The 21,867-nt window shown below is 33.3% G+C and overlaps 1 long non-coding RNA gene across 3 annotated transcripts in view; it reads left to right on the plus strand.

The window, feature by feature from the left end:
- The window catches only part of LOC106879245 (uncharacterized), a 605,185-nt gene that overhangs the window by 553,687 nt on the left and 29,631 nt on the right, over nt 1–21,867 (plus strand). The window lies entirely within an intron of this gene.

Genomic DNA, 21,867 nt, shown 5'->3' on the forward strand with positions numbered 1-21,867 from the left:
GTAGCACTTTTGGATAGACCAATTTACATACACATTTTCGTATACGTAAAGTTGTAACTTTCAGTGGTGTCTCTAAATTCTATAGAAAACTGTAGAGATAAATTTAGTACCTAAGTTCTAAAGCCCACTTCATAAGGAATTAGTCATTTCGCAAACATTGAAACAAAAACATTTTCCTTGTTTTACAAACACATTAATGAATTAAGCAATTATTGTGGTTCTCTGGTCACACACAAACACACACACACACACACACACACACACACACACACACACAAACACATTTATATATATATATATATATATAATTTATATACATACATATATATATTTTATATTTTATATAAAATTTATTAGATAGATAGATAGATAGATAGATAGATAGATACACATATACATAATATAAACAACGTTTGTACGACAGTAATAACTGGGGTTTAGGGAGATCTACGGCTCAAGAAAAACACGTAAACCTCAGGTCAGCTCTGATTACCCTGTGTGATAGAGCTGTGAGGTTGTTTTCCTGTGTGGGGAATTCGAGATTACATTAGCTAATTGTGTCATTGTCAAAGACAGTAGATTGCAACTTGAAGGGTACTTGGCTGCTATTTCTAGCAGATCGTGCGATGACATAGATTCACTCGCAGTCTCATTTTGAGGCTTCCTTATCGCTTCTCGGCAAAAGCGTTGTTGTTCTTGTTGTTATTGTTGATGATGGTCACGAGGACAATGACGGTGATGTCGACAACATTGATAACTAGTGGGATAATAAAGAAGGAGATTATCATGGTGCCGGGAGTTGTAGATGTTGTCATTGATATTGACGATATTTTCCAGTAGTTATGGCCATGTTTGGAATAAAGTTACGCCGTTATTTCTTCTACAGAATCCATTGCTTCTGCCATTTAGCTTGTATTTATACTTGTTATTTTCACTCTTATCATTGTTGGTGGTCATTATTTAGTAATATCGATGTTCTTGCTGCTACTACTACTACTACAAATAATAATAATAGTAAAAATAATAATGCCACCATCACGTTTTCTCCTCCTACCCCTATTTACTGCCACAACAGCTACTGGACATAATACGGCTAGCGTTTCCATGGTAACTGCTGCTATCTCACTCGTACTTTTCTTCTGTTGTTTCGCAACGTTCTTGTTTATAATTATATTGCCATTGTTGTTGCCGTTGTTGCTTCTACATTTTTTTTTTATTATTGTAAATGCTTCTTGCAGTTGTTGTTGTTGCTGCTGCTGCTGTTTTTCTTGTTTTTTTTTTTTTGTTAATATTTGTTGTTCGTGTTTGTTTTGTCATCTCGTGAGTTACGTTACTATTGATGCGACTGATCTCTGCTTCATCTTTGCATTCGTATTAATGCCACAAGGGTTATGCATTAATAGGACTTCAGACGACAAGAGGTCATCACTGGTGTTATTGTTTTCGTTGGATTTCCAATCGATAATCGCCACTGAAATGTTTGTTTCTAACAAAAGCTATCCATGTTTTTTAATGTTCAGAGATTCGAGAGTCAGTGACATTTCCAAATGTGCAGTTATTTTATAAGCGCCTTTGGAATTACGGAGTGAAAGGAGCAAAAGATTACGTACAAAAATCCTAGATCTTATCAATAAATTTTGCTTTCATTCTATCTAACAGAAAATCGATCAAGATATATAATCGCCTTGGTTTATCCGTCCATTGAGTATCATCTTTAACCATATTTCTTTTATTTTATTTCATTTATCATTATTCTTTTGAGGAATAATCTAAACTGAAATACTTTTGCATCTATCTTATGTAGAATCTGTAACCTATGACACCGCCATAATTGGTGTGTCAGCCAGTGTAGTCTTTGATAGTTTCAATATTAATGAATGCCATTACGTTGTGTGAATATGGCGGCGAAAATGCTCAAGTTCGAGTAAAATATTCATCATATTCTAATAAACACCTATTTTACTCAAAATCAAAATATTAACAATAAAAGTTACATAAAATATAACAAATGTAAATTTTGTTTCTTGTAATTTATCGCACAATAACATCATGAAGGAGGACAAACGTAGAGATTAAAGCAAAAATAGTATCGAAAACAAACGACTGCAAAACAACCGTCTCTCTCTTTGTCTTTTTCATTGATCTGTACTCACAGATAAGTATGAGCTGAACACTTATCATTGACAACATATTCTTTTAGAAATTACATAAAATAACTATCAATTCTTGGAGAGGACAGAAATGCTAATTTAACGTCTTGTTATTGAAACTGCTGTTGCTGCTGCTGCATAAAAACCATCCATCTTTATCGTATTTATTTTTCGTTTCTTTACAATTCACTGGCTTTAAGTCGATATACTGTTGCTATATTCTTGACAATTTAAATCTGGGACTCGAAGATACCCATAAATTCCATTTTTTTCTTTCTTTATGTTTATTCACCAAAATATTGCAATTCGAGGATATCAGTTATTGGACACTAATCTCTGCTATCTATCAGTGTATATACATTTTCCAATACTACACTGAATGACGTATGATAACTATGATAATGCTGTTTACTTAAAAGAAAAAATTCAAGCCATCACATTCACAGTTTCCATTTCAGTTTCACTTCATTAAATTTCGCTCAATAAAAAACATCGAAATTAAAAACATCGGGAAAAAAAAACAACCCCACTCACATAAATAACTAAACATTCGGTGCTAGTCCGGGAAAGAGACTCCCTAAGCTAACAGCAGTCTTAAGAGATGTTAATGATACTTTTTAACTATAGGCACAATCCTGAAAGTTCTGGGGTAGGGACCTTAGTCGATCAGATCGACGCCAGTGCTCAACTGCTACTTATTTTATCGACCTCGAAAGAATAAAAGGTTAAAAAAATAATAATCGACCGCGGAGTAATTAGAATCCAGAACATAACGACGACAGAATGATTCTATCATCTTGCACGGCGTGCTAACGATTCGGCCAGCTGGCCGCCTTAGCAGAAGTTAATAATTCAACGTGGTAAGTAATAGTAACAGCTCTATAAGATTCAGAGATTTGGAGATTTTGCATAGTCAATGGACTATAACGACTTCAGAACTTGATTCTTAGTTATTTTACCGATTAATTTAGCTTCTCCTCTGAGTATATTGGTGGTGTTTCTATATATATATATATATATATATATATATATTCGCCATGATAGATCGCTGACCACTACACATTTTTTTCTCTCCTTGTTTCTTTCTGTGTTCCGTTCTGTGGAAGATCGTAGGCTCGAAACGTTAAAGACTTTCTCAATTCCCGAGCGTTATACTAATACATCTTTTTATTTTCTACACCACCTGTCTTCGTCTGTTGTTTTTTTTTTTTTGTGAATTCTCCCTATATATATATATATATATATATATATATATATACAGGGACAGAGATAAATAAATTTATGCATACGTGTATATATTCATATATCTATATATATATATATCCTTATATACATATGCGTATGTGTGTATTTGTGTTTGTGTTTCTGCTTGTCCTTCACCACCGCTCGACAATGGATGTTTCTTTGCGTCCCCGTAAATTAGCGGTTCGGTAATAGACTTCGATACAGTAATTACCGAACTTAAATGGGGGGGGAAAATACTGGAGTCGATTTACTCAACTTAATCCGTCAAGGTAGTGCTCCAGCATGGTCACAGTACAATGACTGGAGCAAGTAAAAATTAAAAACATAAGTTCCGTTTACCATTTATGTCGAATGAAAAGCAAAAAAAAAATATCAGAGAGAGAGACTAACAAGTTCGTTTATGGTCACCAATTTACTGCTGCAGTGACTAAAAACTAGAAAGTTCTAACAAGTTTGATGATCCTTCACACTTTTAACTGGAGCTCGCTTGGTGTTATAGCCGTAAGTGTAATATCGAAACCACAAAATAAAGTGTTATTTCACAGTGACAAAATATTAATATTTTCGCAAACGAACATCATTCTTTTGATGAGAAATCTTACTTTTATTTCACAGTAAAATATTCCATATAGTCAGTTAATTTCAATTGATTGAATTAGCTAAAATCTAATTTAGAGTACCGCTACTTGTCGACGCTTGGTGTTAACATACATTAACACTCCATGCGGTGGCTTTTAACGCGAGAAAACTCATATTCAGCAACCGTTTTTATTTCAAAAGTAGATAAATTCTATAAACTGTGCTTTGCATACATTTGTGTGCGCGTGTGATATTTTATAAAATGGATACGCTGTCTACTGAAATTTAACAGCTATTTGTTATATTGATCTAAGTCCAACATTATATTTTCACTTTATTTTTGCTACCCAATGTTATATATGATCGTTATTTTTTTTTTAGATTTTATGTGTATATATGTGTGTGCGTCTGTGTATATGTACATATCTATATGCATATATAGGCATAGATATACATGTTTACATATGTATGTATACATGCTATATATGTATGCATATACATACGTATAGAATTATATATACGCACACATATGTATATATATATATATGAGCGTGTGTGTGTGTGTGTGTGTGTGTGTGTGTGTGTGTGTGTGTGTTCATAGATAATAATAATAATAATAATGATAATAATAATAATAGTAAAAGCCCTGATGCAGTACAAGGCAGTGGTTCTCATGGATTCTGATCTTAACTGATTGGAACCGTTATCATGTACATTGTTTTGTCTTGGTATAAAAGATGGGCCACAGCAAATATTTTGCTCAATACCACAAATTTGCTTATCGGTTGCTTGACCTTAACCAGGTGAGCATGTCTATTAGTAGCTGACGATATCTGCATCTCTCATCACGAGCTATGGAAGCACCATAGCCATGTGTTGAGAGGAATTCTTTGGGGTTTGAATAATTCAGTTCTGGAGACATGGGTGTTTTATTCAACATCCTTAAGCAACCCTTATTCAGAGACCTTTTGAGCAGGATGGGCTACTCAATCTGAAGAAAGTTCTAACTGGGCTCCATCTGCAAGTTCATATGCTGTTTACATGATATAAGATCACCATGTTGCGCACATATAGTTATGCTGCATGTGCCTGGTGTAGCCTTATCAGACGGGTGGTCATGATGGGTAGTCATGGGTATATTGAGCTTCGTATATTTCTACCCCAGTGTCGCTTTGATGGCATGCACTACTCCCTCATTCAATAAGAAGAAGAAAAAGAATGTTTATGCAAATGCATATCCAATATATTCAGTCATGTATTACAGCTTACGTAATAATAACTGTACCTAAGTATTCGGTGCTTCTTGATATATTTTTCAATGTATTTTAGGTATTGTTGTTCTCTTATATTTTTCATCTGTTGTTGCTTCTTCACGTACTGGAAATCCTACTCTCCTGATGATGTAGGCTGAGTCGGTTATGTAAGGATGTAGTATAGGTTTCGTCCTGTGGCCAGGGATTTATTTACACTAAGTATTTGATCTTCCTTTTTAATACAATCCAGTGATAGACAAACGATCCTTCTACTTGTTTGTGTGTGTTTGTATGTGTGTGAGAGATAGAGAAAGAGAGAGAGAGAGGAGAGAGAGAGAGAGAGAGAGAGAGAGAGAGAGAGAGAATATATATATATATATATATAAACAATAACATGGAAAACGAACTTTTGTTTCGAACAACGAAGGAAACAAATAGAGAAACGAGGCAGGTAAAATAAAGAACATTACCTTCATCAGTTGTCCCCTGATTTATCTACTCCGCGTTTCGAGCGTAGGGACAAAACGCAACTATATTCTTTACAGTGTTTTATGTAGTCAATAGAATATATATATGTTGTTAGAAATAAGGACTTAAATTTCTATAATAATACCACTATTATTTTGTAATTATTTTGTAATTATTATTTTGTAATTACAAGTTAAACTTAAGGATATTCTTTAATGATTCCACTAGTGCTTTGGCTTTGTTCCTAAATACCCGCTAAAAATCTGATCTCTTGATTGTTTCGTGGTATAATGGGAAGGATATATACATACATATATATGTGTATATATATATATATATATATATATATATATATATATATATATATATATATATATACATACATATACATACATATAGACACGTACACATACATCTATATACATTGTATACATATATCCATATATTCGTATATATATCTACGAATATTTATGCATGTATGTACATGTATGTAGATATGTGTGTGTATTTATATATATATATATATATATATATATATATATATATATATATATATATATATATATATATATATATATATATATATGGATATTCATATATATATGTTCATATGTGTATATATATATATATATGTGTGTGTGTGTGTGTGTGTGTGTGTGTGTGTGTGTGTGTGTGTGTGTGTGTGTGTGTGTGTGTGTGTGTAATCAGCTGAAGAAGACTGCATAAAAGCTATGTCTGAAATTAAAATAATTGCATGCAAGAATATTCCAAATTGAAATTTTTGTCGGTTCGAATATTTTATCATTTCTTCTCGTGAATTATTTAACTTTCTTTACACAATTTTCTTCAGAATGTTTCCTTTGTTTCTGGTAAATAATTGATTTAAATTTTCTTTTCTTTTTTCTTATATTTTTCCTTTTGTGTTAATGAGTTCAGAAATGGGTTTGATGAAATATTTTTACTATATATTTATACATAAATAGTTTTTTTTTCTCCCCTTCTCCCTCTTTCTCTCCCTCTCTCTCTTTCTCTCTCTCAGAAATTTGATAAAAATTTCGAAAAATTTTATCTCATTGTTTAGTTTTTATTTAAAGTAAGAATTTACATTATTATTTATCAATTTCCATAGATTGTTTTAATTGCATTTTCTACAGGTTTGTTAGTACAATATTTAATATTTAATTCCAGTACTTTATTATAGAAGTTGCACATAATTCACTCTGTAGTCTGAACAACCTTTAATTACAATGAATTGCTGGAATGAATAACAAAAACATTGTCTTTATCGATAATTTGTTTTCATAAATATATTTTATAATTACTAGAAAATTTGATAATTCTGATAGTGGGTTTCTTATTTATTTTATTTCAATTTTTTAAACATTTAAATAATTTTTTTACTACTTTCAAACATTTATATTTATTTCAATAAAATACAAATGTGTTATTTTCATTTGGTGCAGTTTGTGAAAATGTTTACATCTAGTGTGCTTTTTCGCAATTACTCAATTTTGTTACAACTCATGGTTGACTCTCAATGCAGTTAGTTTTTTTTTTTTTTATAACTATTACAATTTATTGATTCCTTATACTCTCCTTATTTTTGGAATGTACATGTCACAGGCAGAGACACCTTTGAAATTTCAATTTTACACATTGAATGTCGTTATGCTTTGCAAACACGCAACTCAGACTTGTTGTTCCTCTATTTGTACTTAATATTGCTTGAAAGGTACGGTGTCTTCAGTTAAATGAGGGTACTTTACCTTGAGAATACTAACCCTGTGGTTAATCCTTTCGTTCAATCTCTCTCTTTCTCTTTTACTTGTTACAGTCATTTTGACTGCGGTCATGCTGGAGCACCGCCTTTAGTCGAGAAAATTGACCCCAGGACTTCTTCTTTGTAAGCCTAGTACTTATTCTATCGGTCTCTTTTTGCCGAACAGCATCGGTTGTCAAGCGATGGGGGGGGGGACAAACACAGACGCACAAACACATACATACATACATATATATATATATATATATATAGAGAGAGAGAGAGAGAGAGAGAGGGAGAGAGAGAGAGAGATACGACAGGCTTCTTTCAGTTTCCGTCTACCAAATCCACTCACAAGGCTTTGTCGGCCCGAGGCTATAGTAGAAGACACTTGCTCAAGGTGCCACGCAGTGGGACTGAACCCGGAACCATGGGTTTGGTAAGCAAGCTACTTACCACACAGCCACTCCTGCGCCTATAAAACATATTTTACTCCTTTTTGTGCGTTTGCGTAAAATGGCGAAATTTTACGGTTTGGGGCAGATTTCGTGCAATTGATCTCAAGATCGCTAGTGTGCAAAATGTCTAAATTTTGCTTGAGAAATAAAATGCTCTTACCTAATCGAAACCTGAAACGCTGAGGGATTAAAACAAGGAATTAAAATAAATCTTAGCCAATCAAAACAATTTGCATTGAAATGAAGAATTAGCAAATGTTAAGTAGATTACCGTTAATAAGTCGTCTGTTTATACCCATGAAACATTTTTCGTCAAATTCATGTCATGATGGCTAGTGTGAAAAATGCCGAAATTTTACGATATTTGAAAAATCGATGCTGAATGAAAATCGATTTTTAAAAAATTGCAAGTGCGTAAGTGACCTCATGGGCATAACCCCCCGTACACGTATCAAGTTTCATCAAGGTCTATTGGATAGTCTCGGAGTATTTAAAGTAACAAATTCACAACACACAAACTTGCCATTTATTATTATAGATAAACATTCCGGTATCTTCCGCCCTCTGTCTCTCTCATTGTTCAAATAACAATTGAACACTGTGTAAGTGAACGTGCTTTACTGGCAAGCTAACATGTGTCTACCATAATACGCACACGCACACACACACACACACACACACACACACACATACAGAGTGGCCCAAAAGTAGGTTTACCGTTTTTCCAACTATCTCTTTCGCATTCATAGATTAACAGTTTAGGTCTTAATTATAAATTGATATGAAATCATTATTCTATGCTATTTAGTTAATTCTAAGGCAGAAAATTAAATGTAATAAAATGTTTTACAAGAAATTTAAAGTACTTACGTGATAACTGTAAGCCTACTTTTGGTCTACCCTGTAAATATATAAATATATATATGTGTGTGTGTGTGTGTGTGTGTGTGTGTGTGTGTGTGTGTGTGTGTGTGTGTGTGTCTGTGTGTGTGTGTGTGTGTGTGTGTGTGTGTGTGTGTGTGTGTGTGTGTGTGTGTGTATGTGTGCCTACATACTTATATAATTTTGTGGTCCTTAACTGCGACATATTCAAAATAAAATCTCCTACATTATCACGACTCTCATCCAGCGAATACGTAAACTCAATGACACTCATTTTTTCTTGAATTCGTCACGTATTTTGGATAAAGTATAAAAACATGTTACAGGTAGACTTTTTTACGGAAAGTAAAAACTGCCAGCGCATTCCGAGTTTTTTATACAATACACAGTTCATGTTTTTAAGCTTAAAAGTTAGCAAAATATAGTAATCTAATGTTAACACAGTGACCCGGTGTTAACATTAAATCAATATATTTTATACTATATATTAAACATTTATACGAATAATGATATTTTAAATGACACACATTTGAAAACGCTCAAGCTATAAGCATACAGTTTGACTTTTACATGTATTTAAATATAGTTTTGAAAGTCAGTAGCGAAGCTCCATACGTCCATGCATCAATTCGTTAGATTAGCAGAAATATATGTAGAATTACTCTTCATACACACACACACTACATATTAAAGAAGTCAGCTATCGACACTTTCTTCCTTAGATTTCCAGAAGAATAAAAACCTACGTTGATATATTGAATTGCCATGTAACTATACTAACCAACGACATGTATAAATATTTTTTCTTAATTTGTATTCTTTCGGCTTTAAAAAATATTTATCTACTGAAATCCAACCGAATATCTCTATAAGAACACAATGTAAAGAAAACTCGGCTAACAGAATCTTCAATCATGATTATAGAAATATGTATATGTTAAATCCCTGTGTAAGGCATAAATTGTAAATTCGAAATTTATAAATTAATATTCTAGTTTATTAATCCAGAACTATATTAGTAGTGAATTAAAGAATGAAGAACTATTTTCTCATAACCATATAATACTTTTTTTTCAATAATATATATATATATATATATATATATATATATATATATATATATATATATATAAGAATTTAAGGAATGGAGAAAACGCATGTTATAATTGCATACTTTATTCCTACATATGTTTCAAAGGATTACAACTTGTGTGATCTATAGGGATCTTTGATATTAAAATTGTAACCTTCTCATCAGGGAAAGCATGGGAATCATCTTAAACGTGTGTGTATCAGTATGCATGTATGTGTGTGTTTGTGTATATGTATTTATGTATGCATGTTCGTTCTCACACATTTATAGGTATGTGTTGTCCAACCCACTATCCGGCAGCGTCCAATTCTCTAACGGTTTTTTTCAAATGAATCAAGTCATAACCTTATCCATCTATTGTTTTCATAATCGGTCATAATGTCTTACGTTTAAGATGATTCCCATGCTTTCCCTGATGAGAAGGTTACAATTTTAATATCAAAGATCCCTATGGATCACACAGGTTGTAATCCTTTGAAACATATGTAGGAATAAAGTATGCAATTATAACATGCGTTTTCTCCATTCCTTAAATTCTTAAATATACTCAAATACCCAAAATTTCAAGGAGTTCCTGCCTTAAAAACAGGAACTAAACCACAGCTATTTTGTGTTCTTTGCTACATTGGTTTCTATTAAGCCATTTATTCTATCAGAAGAATTTTTATTCATTAAGATAGAAGAAATACACATAATTATATATATATATATATATATATATATATATATATATATATATTCTGAATTCGAAAGAGTCGGGTATCTAAATAGTAGAAATACCAAGACAGAGTCAGAGATAGCGCACCTATGTACTGACATAAATGTTAGTTACTAAAGTACTCACGTGATGAAAACGGTTTTCTTGTATGATGTAACACATTTGTTCATCAATAAAAAATACGTCTGAAACAGCTGTAGATAACTGCAACCCATCTGTGTTATTATCTGTATATATACATATATATCAAACTCCGTATAGTATGATTATTATTCTGATAATTAGTGTTCCTTTGTTGTTAAAAACAATTCTTATGTATAATTCAAACAACGAAATATATGATTAAATCCCAGTGAAGCAGTATTTCCGACGTGGAACCATATCCCTAATGAGGTGCAAATTGCTCTACCAAACTTACCTGAAACTTAAACACTACCCACGTCCTCCTTCGAAATGTCATACGTCCAATTATTCCAAGTTGAAGACATTTTGCCACTGCAACACGAGTTGCCAGATTGAACTTCTATAAGGATAACCTCAATAACAACAATAATACGTTTTAAATAGTGAAACTCGAAGTATATAAAGCTATAATACCGTGTAAATTTGGGGTAAAAACAGATTTTGGATATAAAAATTCGAAGAGCAATTTGGGACTTTTCCTATCCAAAGTCTTCTTAACTCAATTTTTTATGCTTTTATTTATAGTTTTATCGACTTCTAGTTCTACTTTTAAAACGAATTATTTCACGTTCGCTCGAAGTTTCCAAATTTTAATTATGCAACAGATAACAACAACATTTGGTTATTGAAATTAATTTAAATAGTTTATATAATATTATGTTAAAACATCACGTGTATTTGCAAATCTTGTATATTTCTGTGAAAAGCATCATTGAGTTTTCTCAGGCGTAGAAAATATTTTATAATTTTTCTCTGTTTGCGATAAATACATAGATTTATTTGATTTCCCTATTTTGATAAAGCTATAAATTTCATATATTTATTAGCTTTGTCTTAAGCAAATGACAATACAATTCATTTATTGAAAAAAAAATTATTTATTAACTCAAATATTTACTAGTGTAATATTTTTTCTGTTGATTCAAATCTATATTTATTCCTCCTAAAATACAATCTGCATTTCATGTTATTTGATATAAATGTTTCGTGTATATGTGTGTGTATATGTGTTAAAAGATTTTATCTATTTATGGTTATATGCGTGTGTAAGTGAATGTATATATGTATGATTTTGATGGATATCTAAGAAAACTCCTATTCTGTCATGTAAATGTCATTAGGAAATTGTTAAGCGCTATGGAATGGAGAATTTTTACCCCTACTTGAAAACTTACGATATTTCGAATTTTGTGTTCCTCCTTACATCAATCTTGAGTATACAAATGAGTCTGTTTCGGTCAAATACGTACTTCTTTGGCGATTTTCTACTGATAAAGTCAATATAGGCGCAGGAGTAGCTGTGTGGTAAGTTGCTTGCTTATCCAACCACATGGTTCTGGGTTCCGTCCCACCGCGTGGAACCTTGGGCAAGTATCTTCTACTATAGCCTCGGGTCGATCAAAGCCTTGTGAGTGGATTTGGTAGACGTAAACTGAAAGAAGCCCGTCGTATATATGTATATATATATATATATATATGCGTGTGTGTGTGTGTGTGTGTGTGTGTGTGCGTGCGTGTATTTATGTGTCTGTGTTTGTTCCCCCAGCATCGCTTAACAACCGATGGTGGTGTGTTTACGGGGACGTAACTTAGCGGTTCGGCAAAATACACCGATATAATAAGTACTAGGCTCACAAAGAATAAGTCCTGGGGTCGATTTGCTCGACTAAAAGCAGTGCTCTGAAACAAGTAAAAGCGTAAAAGAGAGAGTAAGAGTATATCTAATATTAGAATAGAACCCCCCACCCCCGGTCATGAATGACCATGAGATTGCACCTAGGGAAATTACTGTGTCGAATTTCCCTTTGTTTTAACGGTCATTTTCATAGCATTTTTTCGATGGCCCGAAAACTTGAAGAGATGCCGGCCTGGGTTTCCGCCCCGACATCCGAAACTCAGAATATAATTATAGCTACGGAATAATTGTCACATATGATGTTTACAGATAAATTCCTCTATTTACATGATATCGAGGTCTCTTTCATTCTTCCGTTGTCTTGCCATTTCTATCAATATATATATCTGTAAAAATATGTGACACTTATTCGGTAGCCATGATAAAACTGCGAGTTTTGGATGCCGGGGTGGGAACCCACGCCGCGAACGGCCGGATAACTGAAGAGATGGCGGCTTGGGTTCCCACCCCAGCATCCGAAACTCGGAGTTTTATCATGGCTAGCGTATAATTGACACATTATATTTACAGATAAATTCCTCTATTTATATAATATCAAGGTCTCTTTCATTCTTTTGCTGACTTGCCATTTCTGTCAATATATATATATATATATAATGCTTGTGTGTTTGTATGTTTGTGTATGCATACCTGTATTATACACACACACACACACACACACACACACACACACACTGGAGTGAGGGACATAGAAACTACTTGCAGATACATACAACAGTTGCTCTTAAAGTGCCCAGAATAAAACTGTGCAGTTGAACGAATTATTTTAATAAAAAGAAAATAAGCGTGCAAAGTAGCCGGGTTTCTCAGTAGCATGTATTTCTAAGGCTGCATAATTAAAAATAAAGAATAGATGTGTATGTGTGTGTCTGGTTACATAATGGCCTGCCGGAAGCAACGCATTATTTGGAAGTCTTTGATGATTTTTTTTTTCTTCTATTTGAAAAGCGTAATCTGTCCTGAAACATTGTATCATTCAACCTCCTATGTAACATAATACAGTGTCTTTTTGCTTTGTTTACGTATACCGACTTCAGTTTAAGAAGTCGCAAGTTTCACAAAGTTTTTTTGTTTTTTTTTAATTATACAGCATTTTTTACCTTTGCTGTGGTGAAGCATGGTCAGCTTGGAAACAATTCCTCTTAATTAAGATAGGCGCAAGCGTGGCTGTAGTAAGAAGTTTGCTTTTCAAACATTGCGCCTACGTGGGACCCTGGGCAGAAGTTGTTTTTAGCCGAATCAAGGCCTCTGAGTGGATTTGGTTGATAAAAACCGAAAGAAGTTCCCTCCCTCTTTCTCTCTCTCTCTCTGTATATATATATATATATATATATATATATATATATATATATATATATATATATATATATACAGAGGGGGAGGGAGAGAGGTAATTGTATAGAATACAATTATAATTAAGGATACAGAAGTTACCATACTAGAAAGAGACACCAAATACGTCCAACCACTATAAGTTTCACTTCAACCGAGGTCGACTTTGCCTTTCATCCTTTCAGGGTCGATAAATTAAGTATCAGTTGCGTACTGGGGTCGATCTGATCGTCTGGCACCCTCCCAAAAAATTTCGGGCCTTGTGCCTCGAGTAGAAAAAAAATATACACAGGTTCAAAGCAAGAAAAGGGGACAAACCAAAAATTAGTAAAATAATCCAGATAGTTCTAGATTGATCAATTTCAGGATACGTTTAATAACTTTTCTTTCATCAGTAGAACATACTGGGCTAAATAAATGAAAATATTTATACATGCCAAGAAAGGCACACGCAAAATACGAGTATACACAATTATTTACAAGTATATACGCATCGAATTTATTTATTCCATCTCCACATATATATATATATATATATATATATATATAATCTCGTTGCTATTATATTAAAGTGTCGTAAGTCCAAAGGGTTGCTTTTTCAGAAAACGAAAAAGTAGTTTCACCATTCGATTTCTTTTTACATTAGCAACAGTTTCAGCTTAAACGATAATACATTGTTGGGTGCATAAAATCGTAACTCCATGAATGTATGATATTTTTAGTCAGATATATTTTTACAAAACTGTCATATGTGAGATTTACTATACATTTCCAAAATGCTAAGCCGTTGTACTACACCTTGAGAATTTTCATATCTTGGCATCTGAAGCATCTGGAGATACGATTGTTTGACAAAAAGAACTGGCTATTGCAGGCAAAATTAAATATTGAAAAAAAAAAAACGCATTTGGCCAAATGTGGACATACAACAGTTTAACATAAAACCAATTATATATATATATGATTATGCGGATGTGTATGTGTTTGTCTGTTTCTCTGTGTGTGTAGTCCTAAGAATTACAACAGTTTGCCATGCTCTGTAAATTTCAAATGTAACCATATTTTTGCCACATTAAATATCGTCTATTGGGAATATATGCATATATATGTGTGTCCGTATGTGAGCGTGTGTATGTGCGCCTGTGTGTATAGATAGATAGATAGATAGATAGATAGATAGATAGATAGATAGATAGATAGATAGATAGATAGATAGATAGAGAGGTAGATTGATAGATAGATATAGCTAAAATACAGAAATCTATACGATACCAAATAAGTATTAACTTAATCGCTATAGTATACATTTAAAATTAACTAGATTCTTAAAGGTAACAATCTTCAGATTAATTGCTTATATATATATATATATATATATATATATATATATATATATATATATATATGTATGTATATATATATGCACAGAGAGAGAAACACTCAGACAGATATATAGGTATGTAGATAAAAACATAAATATATACTAATATATATGTGTATGTATGTATATACACACACACACACACACACACACACAGATATATATATGTGTGTGTGCATACAAGCAAATATGCATATGATATAACAGATGTGATTATGTACCTATATATAATTTTACTTTCATCAGTATTATAATGGAATATATATTCATACATACTAGTGTATGTGTACAGATATACACAAAGAGAGACAGGCGGAAAGAGGAGATATATTTGTATATATATATATATATATATACTTTATATATGTGTGTACTGTACATGTACGTATATATGTACGTATATATATATGTGGGTATGCAGTATGTGTTTCATACTTAATGTATATACACCGTTGATTGGACTGATGTTGTGGTTACAGTCTAATAGAAAATCGAAATTGGTCTAAATATTTGCCTTTTCTCAACCCTACTTTGGCGCGCGCACACTCACATACATACTTCACAGCAGGAGGCGTGGATGAGAGCAGCTGCACCAAACTCTCTCATGCACCAAGTGTCAATTCCTAAAGTAAAATTCGTGAAGTAGATTTGTGTGGCGGCACCAAATGGTGGTGCCCCAGCATGGCCAAAGCTCATGTGCTGAAACTAGATAAAATGAAAAAATGAAAAAAATATATATATATATATATTCATATGTATGTTTGTGTGTGTGTGTGTGTGTGTGTGTGTGTGTGTGTGTGTGTGTGTGTGTGTGTGTGTGTGTGTGTAAATGTATGATCGAAGGATCGAGGTGTAGGAAGAAAATTAGCAAACCGTAATAAATAAAAAAGAACAACATTTAGGGACAATAGTGGTTTATTGAGACGGAAGTTTGTGGATTTTTTTCGTATCAAAGAACAATAAACTGAAAAAAAAATTCTTTTTATATTCCACGGTAGGCGACCAAGGTTGTCGGGTGTGCGAAAGAGAATACAAGAGTTACGGAATGGTGTACGTTATATCCAAGCCGCAAAGGTTTCATAGTGAGCAGACCCTTTTAAGTGGCATATATCCAAGTGAGGTGTATACCACCAGCTATTCGTATGTCTTAATAACCACTAATGTCCCTGTTTTACACAGTCACACCAACACACATACATATATATATACATATATGTGTGTGTGTGTGTGTGTGTGTGTGTATACGACGGGCTTCTTTGAATTTCCATCTACCAAATCCACTCACACGACTTTGGTCGGCCCGAGGCTATAGTAGAAGACACTTGCCCAAGGTGCCACGAAGTGGGACTGAACCTGGAACCATGGGGTTGGTAAGCAAGCTACTTAACACACAGCCACTCCAGCGTCTGAAAATTGTTTTTATATATATATATATATATATATATATATATATATATATATATATATATATATATATATATATATATATATATATATATATATATATATATATATATATATATATATATATATATATATATATATATATATATATATATATATATATATATATATATATATATATATATATATATATATATATATATATATATATATATATATATATATATATATATATATATATATATATATATATATATATATATATATATATATATATATATATATATATATATATATATATATATATATATATATATATATATATATATATATATATACATATATATATATATATATATATATATATATATTTACTACGGATAGCTAGAAACAAACTTTCTTCCTACACCTCGACTCCTGGATCTTAGATTTCTATATCACTTGTTCCTAATTTAGTGAACGCTGTGTGGAAGACACGGAAATAGAGAAAATAAAATTAAACTTGTCGCTTAAGGATATCCCACTTACCAACAAAAACGAGTACATGATACTCATTATTCCCGCTACAAACAAATTGATTCGACAGTTGCGATTCTGATTGAATCTTCTTTACGTCGATATGTACCTCCTTGCGACAAGGTAGCCTTTAATCTAATCAAGACATCCTTGGCCTGAAGAAGTTCCGCTCGCTATGAAACATATATAGCCCGGATCTTCCCAACTTCACTCTGTAACTCATGTATACATGTATATGTGTACATATATATATATATATATAATTATATGGTTGGATGTCGGTGTATGCAGGTATGTATGTATGAATGCAATATTTATGCAATATTCTCAATTTAATTAATTTCACAACAGCCAACACGCTACCGAAAGATTTCGTTTTGAAAGACTTTTCAAGTGTGGAAATGTAAATTCATAGTCTTCAAGAATGGTTGAATGGAACAGAAGAAATTAGTACTATATGCATAACATATCCACTCTATTACCTGATGTACGACTGTCACATCTGACATTAGAAAATACACACACACACACACACACACACACACTCACAGACGCACACACACACACACACACACACACATATATACACATTCATATAGCTGAAATATCAGTGATATAGTATGTGACGGTGTGACTATTCACTATAAATGATCTTTGCAATATGTTATGGATGGAAGAAAAAATATGGATACATACCAAATTTTAATACTTATATGCGCGCGTATATATATATATATATATATATATATATATATATATATATATTAGCACTTAGAAATTGACATTTATCACTGTTTCCTCTTTCAATATCTTTTGTCTGTTTCTTTTTTTCTTTATCCGAAAATTTAACCAACTTTGAATTTAATCTATTATTGACATTTAAACTGACGTCAGGAGTCGTGAGTTTGTGGAGAATTCCTACTATTTAATGAGAATTATCTCGCTTTTCTCTGTTGTACTTTTTTAGATATTTTTATCGAGAAATCACATTCGGGTTTTTACGGCGGTAGACACTCCATACGACACTAATGTCTCTTTCCACCAAAAATGGTTTCTGTATATTTACACCAAATTCTTCGCTGAATTGTATTTGTAACTTATATCTATAGATATATCTGTATTAAAAATGTCAATATTTTTAACCCCTTGGCTAAAATCTCTGTCCTCTTTTATGATAATAAAATGATGAGAGAAACATTCCATACATTTCTGTGCTTCCGTACATATTTTTTATGGCGACAGATGGTGTTCTCTTGTTCTTTAATTTGACATGCTTATTCAAGTCCAATGTAATCGCAGATAAATTAGTTATAACAAGACTTGTCATACTGACAGCAAAAACAAATGTCTTGTTGTTTTTGTTGCTGTTGTTGGTGGTGGTCGTCGTCGTAGCGGCGTCGGTTGTGGCGGTAGCAGTACTAGTGGTGTTTTGTTGTCGTTTTATTTAAATGAACTTCATTCTTCATACATGTCTCACTATTGATAGTCACGCTAATCTAATTTATATAATCTCTTAAATAAATACTGTACTTAGAATAAACATTAATAAAATAAAAAAACTCTGGTTATTACAAAAATCACCAGACGTGTATAAATATTCCACAACATATGGAATATATAAGTATTATCGAAGACACGTGCACTCTGACAGCAACTTGAACTACAGAAAATGTATGCTTTCTAAATGTCTATAACGAATATCTGTGGATGTCAGAGAGACTGGATGACAAAACTTGCGGCATCAGAAAAGCTAGATGAGACGGACATAAATGTTGACTGCTTGGATGCGGAGCTTTCGTTCTTTTTACCGTGACTTGGTGAAATACATTAAATTTAATGCCAGTACAATTGTTATCATTTACTATCAAGCTAGACATGTAACACAACTTATGAAAGCTCAGACAAAATTTCCATTGGAAGAATGCCAAATGTTTTACTGCCAAACTTTCTGTGAAGAACACTTTTATGCATTAATACTGTTTTAATCTGATAAGTTAAATTTTAAGTGTTAAATTCCATTTATGTGGACAATGCTTTAATCGTTGATTTGAAAAACCACACATTTTTCTCTTTTACTTCTTTTTGCCCTTTTATTATTCCTATAATATTTCATTCAGGGGACGATAGCACAGTAAAAATCTGTAGAACTTGACATACACTTTCAACATGTAAATAGTTTTTCATTTCGTAAGTAAATATTATTGTTAGATATATATGTGTAATAAAGACCATAGAAGCTCTTTCACCATCTTCACCTCCAAAGGAAAATAAAATCGGAGTTAAAAATGGCATCAATTGTAATTGCTTTTCTTCTTTCCATTCTTGATTATATTGCAATGCTTCGACTGTCTAAAGATACATCAACATTAGAAAGTGTAAGACATGTTTCGTATATAATTTATACTTTCTAAATAGCGATTGATTTGGTTTGTCCTTTTTTTATGAATTAACTTGGGTTAAAGGTTTTTTTAAGTTGATTTACAAATATTAAACTCTAGGAGTTTCCAAACTGAGGTTAGCACACTGGGCAAAGTACTTAGCGACATTTCGTCTGTCTTTACGTTTTGCCTTTCATTCCTTCAGAGTCGATAAAAATTTACGAGTTGAGCACTGGAGACGATGTAGTCAACTTATTTCCTCCCACGAACATGCTAGCCTTCTGCCAAAATATGAAACCAATATTAATATATATCAAGGGAGGAAGCTAGTAAAACCGTTACCGCACCGGGCAAAATTTCGTCCGTCTTTATGTTTTGAGTTCAAACTCCACCGAGGTAGACTTTGCCTCGCATCCTCCCGAGGTCGATAAAATAAGTACCAGTGAACTCTGGGGTCGGTATTATCGATTTACTTCTTCTCCCGAAATCGCTGAACTTGTGACAAAAATCTATCTTTTATAAGCTTAACATGCCAAATGCGGCAATAATCGTTTCTGTGTTTTACATATTATACAAAGAGCCTAAAAATTCTTTTTACCGATCCCCCTATTAAATCTAATCAAATGAAATTTTTTGGCATGAGAAGAGTACAATGTGCTTAAGCCATAAAAAAAACTAAATTAAAAACAAACACAGTTATTGTTATATACAGTTATATACGTAATCGCCACAGTTGCCCAGAGCCTCTTTGAACAGGGGAGTGGTGGGCAGTTGAATGACATCTTGCGGTAGCTTGTTCCACGGGGCTGCGATACAGACGGAGAATGCGGCCTTCCGCCTGTTGAGTCGAAAGTGTCGGGGATAGAGTTTGCGATCATGCACACGAAGGCCTCTATCCGGCGCTGGGGTGAAAAACTCCGCAAATGGTAGGTTTACGTTCCCGTTGAAGATGTTGAAAGCCAGGATGAGATCTCCTTGCATCCTCCGTCGTTCGTGTGAAGGTAATGCCAGCCGTTGGAGACGTTCCACAAGCCCGCGACCATTCGGGTGGGTAAGTGCTGAACCTGTTCAAGGTGCTGAATGTCAATCTGAAGATATGGATTTGAGGCACGGATGCAATATTTGAGGATGGGTCGAACTAGAGTGACGTATAAAGATCGAAAGACGTCCATTGAAAGGTTGACAAAGGACCGGCGGATGAGGAAAAGATTCCTTCTGGCTTTGTTCGCCGCTTCGATGCCACCACCGCGTTGGTTTGAAAGTAGTATCGATCATTATGCCAAGATCTTTTTCTTCAGTGACCATCTTAAGATGTTGGTGTTTGAGGCCAATAGTCAAGGGAGAATTTGGAGGTGAACCTATTGGCAAATGGCTGCATTTTGAGGCGTTCAACGGCAGATACCTTTCTTCCGCCCAAGTCGTATTGATTCCTAGGCGAGACAAGTTTGATGTCTCTACCATCAAGAAAATTTGGCGGGTCGTTGATATAGAGGACGAAAAGTATTGACCCCAGCACCGAACTCCGGGGAACGTCGCTGCAGGCAATCATCTCCGCGGAGAGATCTCTATTTATCTGCACCCGAAAGTTCGATGGTTAGGGAAGGAAGAAATCCACAGAATTACCAATGGGTGAATATTGTATGCTTGAAGTTTGCGCAAGAGAAGTCGGTGATAAACGGAGTCAAACGCCTTTGCGAAGTCCAAAAATACCACGTCCACCGAGTCTTTTTCATCCATAGTCCTTGTAATCCACTCAAGAAGGAGAATATTTGTTAGTCAATATTTTCGGTGTAGAAATCCATGCTGCGAGTCAGATATAGCATTTGAAATAAGATGGTTCATCCTCAGAGAGGTTGACTTTATTTTTTTTATTTAAGGTACCATTGAATATTGGTAACCAAACAATAACCCATCCTGTAACTTTCCCAAAATGACGAAAAAAACACTGGATTTCATTTTTAGTACTTACAAAACAAAAAACGAAGTTTTAGATGGAGTTAATTTCAAATAATTGAGTACTGATCCAGTTTATCAGCTAACTTAAGATTTCAGTCAATAAATCTACAGATAGTAAAACCGAAAGATTAGTATGCTGTACAAAGTATAGTTTCGTATTATGGAAACACTCAAAGGATAATGGTATATTCCAATAAGATGTCTCCTAATAGAATTCGCTACCAGAAAACAACAGATAATTTGAAATACAGAGGCAACAATTATTTTCAACAGATATTGTAGATTGAATATAGATAGATAGATACACGAGCGCGCATGTATGTGTGTGTTTCCAAAGTGTGTGTGTGTGCATATGTGTCATTCTTTCTGCGTGTGTGTACACACAGTCAAGCATATATATGCAAATATTAAACATG

Source organism: Octopus bimaculoides, chromosome 1 (genome assembly GCF_046866305.1).
Source record: "Octopus bimaculoides isolate indiv1 chromosome 1, ASM4686630v1, whole genome shotgun sequence".
Lineage (NCBI taxonomy): Eukaryota > Metazoa > Mollusca > Cephalopoda > Octopoda > Octopodidae > Octopus > Octopus bimaculoides.